Here is a 7756-nt window from a genome sequence, read left to right on the forward strand (position 1 = left end):
CCGATCTCATTATTATTATGATCGTCATTACAAATTTCTCAATTATGTCCATGATCACGATATTTTCAATGATCCTTATATAATCATATTCAATTCATGGAATGAAGTAGAACCAGAACAAGTCTTATAGTTTTTCATTCTTCACCGGAGGTTTTATGGATCATACATGTTATATATGTTTCATATATTATATTCTCGTATAATCATTTCCTTAGTGAGTCACTTATTGTGGTCAATTTCAATATTAACATGGTTGATCTCACTATCAATATAGGATCATTATAGTTTTCTCATTTACCATGATCACGACCTTTATAACGATCATTGTATAATCACCATATAATTAACATAGTTTATCTCATTATTAACATGAGCATAATAACAAACTTTCATGGTGGCATCATTATAATTTCCTTTGGTCATGATCGTGACCTTTACACTGATCATCATCATATTCACTTTATGCAATGAGATAGAATCCGAAAACATTCATGGATTCTCATTTTTTGTTTAGTCACATGGGTATGAAATCATTTTAAACTCATACTTTGTTAATCGTATCACTACTTCATGAGCATATCTCAGGTGTGACAAATGAACATCTTTTATCCAGATTTTCATTAAAGACAATCTTCTTTTCATTTATTATAAATTGAGAAATCGTTACATAACCGAGTCATGTAGTATTGCCGGTCTATAAATCTTATGACCTTTTATAAATTAATAATCAGATTCAGGGAGTATGAAACTTCTGATGTCATATTTAAGCATATTTATACCTCAGAAACATAATTGAGGGACAAACAAAATTTGTTTTATCTGATTTCTCTTATAAATAAATTTCTCTTCACATAATATCAATCGAGAAGTAATCGTATGTTCGATTATATAATATTATCGGTCTGACATCTTACGGTCTTTCATAACTTGATAATGAGATACGTGAGTATGACACTTCGTGTCATATCGAAGAATAGTTGTATTCTTTCATGATAGTAATAATAGATCATAACTTTGGTTTAGTTGTTCTCTCCGTATCATCTTTGTAAATAAATGATATCAAACCAAATATAAGAACATACTATAAAATCATACTATACAACATATCACCATATAATAGAACTTTACATATAAAATGTCTTGCCCATCCACTACAAACAAATATATATTTTATGTATAATATATAAACAATCATTGGTTTATCTTAATACAAATATATCTCACTCAACTTTAAACATAAATAATTTTCTTTATCAAGTTCTCAAACACATGATTATTTATTAGTTTCAAATAAATCATTTTTTTATAATAATTAATATGTGGATCAAGTTCCACATATAAGACACCATGAGATTATACATAAATTATAGTCATATATGTACTAATCATATTAATGCAAATGTAATCAAATGACATAAATTTTCGACTTTTCATTTAACAAAAAGGATACATACTTTGCATATTAGCTTATCACGATATAAGCGATCACAAGTATATCTTATCTTGTATAAACATATGTGTTACTTTAACTGAAATATCAGCAAATATGTTAACCATATGAAACGTTGCTACAATTTCCAATTAAGAATGTTCTCATTTTAATGCCACAACAATATAACAATATATATATATTCAATAATCAAAATAGCAAATCAAAACAATTAATTTTGTAGTTTATTACTACACTATAAGAACATAAGATGGTTATACTATAAATAAAATGCTTTCAAATAGTACATACAAACATTTAGCCTTAAATATTTGACTACTATTATTATTTTATAGATATTTTGCTTAAAACTTTTAGAACATTATGCAAACAATATAAGCCATAGTAAAATTTTATACATAACATTTAAGAGAGGCTTTAGTTAATGCGAAGACTTCTAATTTCCTCTATTTTTTATATATTCTATTGTTATTAATAGGTTTTGCTTCATGTACCTAAAAATTTAATTACCCATATTTCGAAACAGTGTAACCCCCAATTTAAATCTCATTTATAAGATGAGCCAAAACCTTTTTATATAGATATTTTAGAAACATCTCATAGTTGGTGGTTCACATAATTTGTGGTCAAGCTTCGTAATAGGCTAACACCGACCCATTGAACGAAATCAAATAGGAACAAATCAGTTTGCCAAAAGACTAGTATAACTCAAATCAAATTAACAAGAATGAATTATAAAAAAAATCGTATGTCATTCGTTTGAATAAATGGAGTTGATCTGTGGGACACCACACCACATGAAGTATAACTCAAATTAAAATATGATTTTATGATTTTATTTTTAACCACTAGAGTAGACAAATCAATTGACTTTAATTTCTAGACAATACATTCTTTCTTTTATTATTTACCTTTTTAAATGCTGTCAGATATTTACATATAAAAATGCAATGCAAAATTTAAAATAGTGGCATGCACATGTTTAATATATCATAATCTAAGAGGATTTTTATAAGGTTACCTTTTTTCTCAAATGAGGATCCTTTTGCAAGGTGTGGATTTCACATCATCCAGAAAAAGTGACCACCGTGTTTACAATCCTTACAGGTGATTCAGGTTTGTGTGATGTTGCTAGCGGCTACAAAAACAAGGTTTTCGGAAAAAACACCGTCGTGCTGATAACGTGTTGTAAATCAACGGTCTATTAGCAACCAGTATATAACTCTACTAAATATGCGAGAACAAGATTATAAAGATCATGTAGATAACAAGAATATGGAGAATAAGAGAACATGAATTCTTATACATTAAAGTATCATCATGCAATACAAAGAAACCTATATATATAGGGTTCTTACATTAATACAAAGAAAATGAAGAGATGGGAGTTAGGATATGGATAGTCATCATAATATAGCTTATTTATAACATGAATTTTATTTTATCTTATTTATTAATTAACGATGAATAAATTGTGTAAAGCTAAAGAAATATCACCAACGGATTATGCTTGTGAAGTATAGTTGATCATTTCCTTTTTTTTTCTAATTTACCAACAGGGAGAAGTTAGGGACGTTTATCTCTGAAGAAAATTTTTAACAATGATAAAGAATAACACTTAAATGAATGACATTGTACCGACCAATTGGTGACATTTAGTAACCGAAAAAATCCCACTATCGACGCAATAAAGGCAAAGGAGTTGATATCAAGAAAGTTGAAAAAGAGAATATCACGAAATTTTACGTCACAAACTTGCCTATGGGGTGCAGACCGTGGGATGTAGCTGATTTTGTGGCTGGCTGTGGTGAGGTGGCGGGTATGTATATTGCGAGAAAGAAAGACAAAGAGGGTAGGAGGTTTGGTTTTTTAAGTCTTAGAAATGTGAAGGATGCCAGAGCTATGGAAAAAGTTCTTAATGGGCTGAAAATGGGGGGATATAACCAGTGGCGGACCCAGGAATTTTTTCGTGAGGGTGCAGAAAATTTTTAAAAATTTTAGGCGTCTAGATATATACATAAAAAAAATTGGTTCGGGTCGGGTCATGTAAAAAAAGAACATCAAACTAAAATTTATATAATCATCAAAAACACGTCAAATGTTGTAACAAACATATTTAAAATGTCGCCCTACGGGTTTTCATTTTTTGAAATCTATCCAAAACATCATTTAGAGGTACTTTCTTAAGCAAGTCTTTCTCTATATAACATATACAACTATCACTTAAATTCACATCCCCAATCCGATTACGCACGTCGGTCTTCACATTCTTCATTGCCGAAAAACACTTTTCAACGGTTGCGGTTGCGACGGGTAATACGAGAACAAGCTTCAATAAACGATATACCAATGTAAAATTTACGTGAATATTTGTTGAAACCATTAACCTTACAAGACTTGACAAACCATCCAAGTTGGCGAATTGTTTATCTTTTTTCACAAAGTCAATGTAGTTTCCGAGTTGAACCAGAAGCTTGCGTTTTTCGGCTTCATCGAAATCATGTGGATACTTTTCGGCTAATTTTAGTATATTTGGAATGTCAAACGCACTAAAATTATCACACAGACTCAAACAACTCATACAAAATGAGCCAAAAGTCTTAAATGAAACACTATAGCTCCCTATTTATAGGCACAAGGGATATAATGAGAAATCTCATTATTTACAATATTGCCACCTTGCCTTTCTAACTAGTTATAACACTAAAAGCTTAGAATTCTTCGGATTCTGCTACGGACTAGATTGACGGAGGCGATAGACAGATAATGCACTAACAGACTCCCCCTTGGATATTGCCGTAGTCAATCTCGTAGCGTCTTGTCTCTCTCTCTCTCTCGAACAGAATCCCCGTGGATCTGTCTTCGAGCTTCCGTTACTCCCCCTCTCGGTAGTCTATTTCTTCAGGCTCCCCCTTTCGTCAAGCTTCCGTGCTTTTGGGATCGACACCTGGATTTCCATATACAAGCTCCTCCAAAATATTTATCTGGCTTTTTGAATCCACGCTTCCTCTTGCGTTGAGCTCGTCTTCAGACTCCCCCTTAGACTCAGCTGTCGGGATCGTAGTCTGGCTTTCATCGTTTCACAAGTTCAGGATCAATTCCTGGCAGGATTTGAAACCTGGTTAACTGCACATCCTCTACTTCAACATAAGTTTCACAAACTTATAACAGTTAGATTTAAGAAACTTACTGGTAGAAATCATTAATTCAACAATCTGTATAGTTACATCAAGTTCAAATGAATGACCTTGATTAACTAAGCACACAATCTTTCAAAACATTTGTATATGACATTCAAAGTTTTCAACATATTCTCCCAATCCTGTTCATCATGTTTAGCACTCGAATTTTGAATATCAGCTCTTCAATATCAGTTGTCGAAAATCTTTTTGACTTTTCAAAAATTTTATGCTAAAACACTCCGAAAATCTTTTTGGATTTTTGTTTTTGAATGAAATACAGTAAACAAATATATACAGATAATATTTTTGTGAGTTTGTGTAAGAGGATCATATCAGTTCATGAGACAAATCACTAGCACCATTAAGCTTTAATCATTTTAAGTTCTAAACGATTCACGTAGATTGACGATATAGTTGTCCTCTTAAATTTTCACACAATTTTCAATCTATTCAGGATACGATTTAGATGTTTTAGGAACTTAACTCATTCATGTGTCCCACCTCTTGAATATACTCCCGTATCCAGAATCTCAATATTCAGTCTTACAGGTGAGTATACTACAATGATATCTGTTCATAAATTAGGGGTTAAATGCGAGAACTGGGGGATCTCAGGTCGATACTTCCGTATGCGCAGAGAGATATCAGTTTCGACTTTGCAGTATGTCCCCTTTAGAGGATCTTTTTAGCTACAACAGATGATTATCAATTTTATTGTCTAATCAACTGAGGGTTAATGCTGTGTTTCAAGCATTTAAGGCAAAGCATTATCCAAGGACTAGGTCAGAACTTCCGTTCAGCAGAAGTCCCGGAATAATACCCCAGACATCATTGAGTATAAAAACCTAGTATATCAGAATACGAGACCTTTCAAACGAGATTTCAGGGGTTACCTATATATCCAAGTAGTTTGAAATTTTAGGTTTATATCCCGAATAAATCTACTAAATGTGTAAAAACCTATCGACACATCATCAGTGAGACCGTTTATCACATTTGACATTACATTTCTTTAGCGTGCTGTGATAGTCCACTGATGTACTATCATTTCCTCTTTTCTCAACAAAACTCATTTTTGCTTTTTCAATGTTTTTGGAGTTTTCAAATTTTCTAATTTTTTTAAAAATTTTCTCCCCCTAAAATCAAAATATGTTTCAATTTTGATTTTCAAGGAAAATTTGAAAACTGTACAAATAAAATGACAAACTGATATTGAATCACTTCAATTCGCCATTCATTTGGCATAAACAATCAGAACTCCCCCTGACAACAAACTATTTTCCCATTTAGATTTCAAAACACTTAAGTTTGTTTTAATCAAAATGGTTTTTCCGGAAAATTAGTTTTGTGTGTCATTTCACAAATTCAGGGTTCTTTCATCACATTGTTTTCCTTTAATCACTTGACAGATTTAACAATTTCAATTTTAAATCTCAAACATCACTTGTAGAAAATCAAGTACAAATTAATGTCCATGATTTACCACATGTAAGACGAAAAATCACCAAAGTGAAATTTCTCAAGAAATATGCCGATTCATGTTCCACGCTTACCAACCTGAGAACTCTGGCAAGTCAGGGTTTTTCATTTGAAAAGATCCACCCAAGCCTGACCAGCCTTGGGTTTGACAGTTTTGACCTCAACAAATGGCTCTTCTGGTTTTGACGAACCAGAATCATTGCCTAAATGTGGCTTGTCTGACTTTGATGAGTCAGATTCATCGCCGACATGTGGCTCATTTGTTTCCGAAGAAACAAATTCCTTGCCAGGAACTTTTTCTATCTTAACACTGCATTCTGTCCTGAGATTTGCATCTGATGAACTCAGTTTGCTTGATTTGTCAGTCTTTGATGAGCAAACTGGATTATCAAAACTCTTTTCTGATTTTCTTGTTGTATCCGAGGACAAAATCCTTTCCAGATACTCTCTGGCCTTCTTCCTCTTCTTTCGCAGTCTGTCTTTTTGCCCCTGAGAAAGCCTTACTTTTGTTTCCTGAACTTTAGGTTCTTGAACCTTCTGTTCTTTGGGCTTGACGTTGACTGGTTTCTTTACTATTCTCTGAGATTCAACCCTCGATCTTCCCATCGATCTCCTCGGGCAATCTCTGGCAATGTGTCCTCTGATATGACATTCATAACACCTTCTTGTTTCAAATCTCTGGCTTTCGCAGTTAACAGCAATGTGTCCTTGATAACCACAAGAGTAACACACTCTGTTATCATACCTCTTCTCTCTTTCATATCGTATACCATTTTCATACCACACACTTAGATCATAGCATTGAGTTGCCTTGTGGTAATCACCATTTCTCTGTTTTCTATCATTGTAATGATTTGTCCTTGAAGAATCTTCATCCCATCTTCTCCTGTAAGCTGGATTTGGCTTTTGAGAACTGTGATCAGACCTGCACCACTGATTACCAACTATTTTTGAGTTTTGATTTTTAAATTTTCGTGATTTTTGATTTTGATTGGATGGCCGATCTGATGAGCTTTTATTATCTTTTTGAACATTTTTCAAATTTTTATCCTTTTGTTTCTGTTCTGCATTCTTCTTAACAGGTTTTTGCTTTGAGCATTCACCTATTTCAGTAGATTACAAAACAGTATTTTGAAATTTTTCTTGTAAATCTAAAAATATTTTTCTTTTCTTTTCTTTTTCTTTTTCATCATCAGATATTTAATCACAATCTTCAATTTTGACTTTGTCAAAATTTGTGACATTGTCACTTATTGGAACAGAATTGATCGGTTTTGGACAGGGAAAATTCAAACTATCTGATGTAATCACAAAACCTTTCAATTTCTTTTCAAGTTCATCAATCTTGTTTCTTGAATTCTCAGCTTCATTTTCAAGCTGAGATATTCTTTCAAGATGAGACTTGATTGATTTTTCATTTTCAATTTTAATATTTTCAAGAACAGATTTTTCATTTTCAAAAACTCTTATCTGATCTTGAAATTCTGTTTCTTTTTCTTTTAAAATTTATTTTCTAATTTGATCCAAGAAACATTTTCATTTTCACTTTTAACTTTTACAAAATCTTTATTTTCTAATGTCAAACTTTCAATATTTTTCAAAAGTTTGTCATTTTCAGATTTTAGTTTTTCGCAGTTCAAGCACA

The sequence above is a fragment of the Helianthus annuus genome, chromosome 2 (genome assembly GCF_002127325.2).
Source record: "Helianthus annuus cultivar XRQ/B chromosome 2, HanXRQr2.0-SUNRISE, whole genome shotgun sequence".
NCBI lineage: Eukaryota > Viridiplantae > Streptophyta > Magnoliopsida > Asterales > Asteraceae > Helianthus > Helianthus annuus.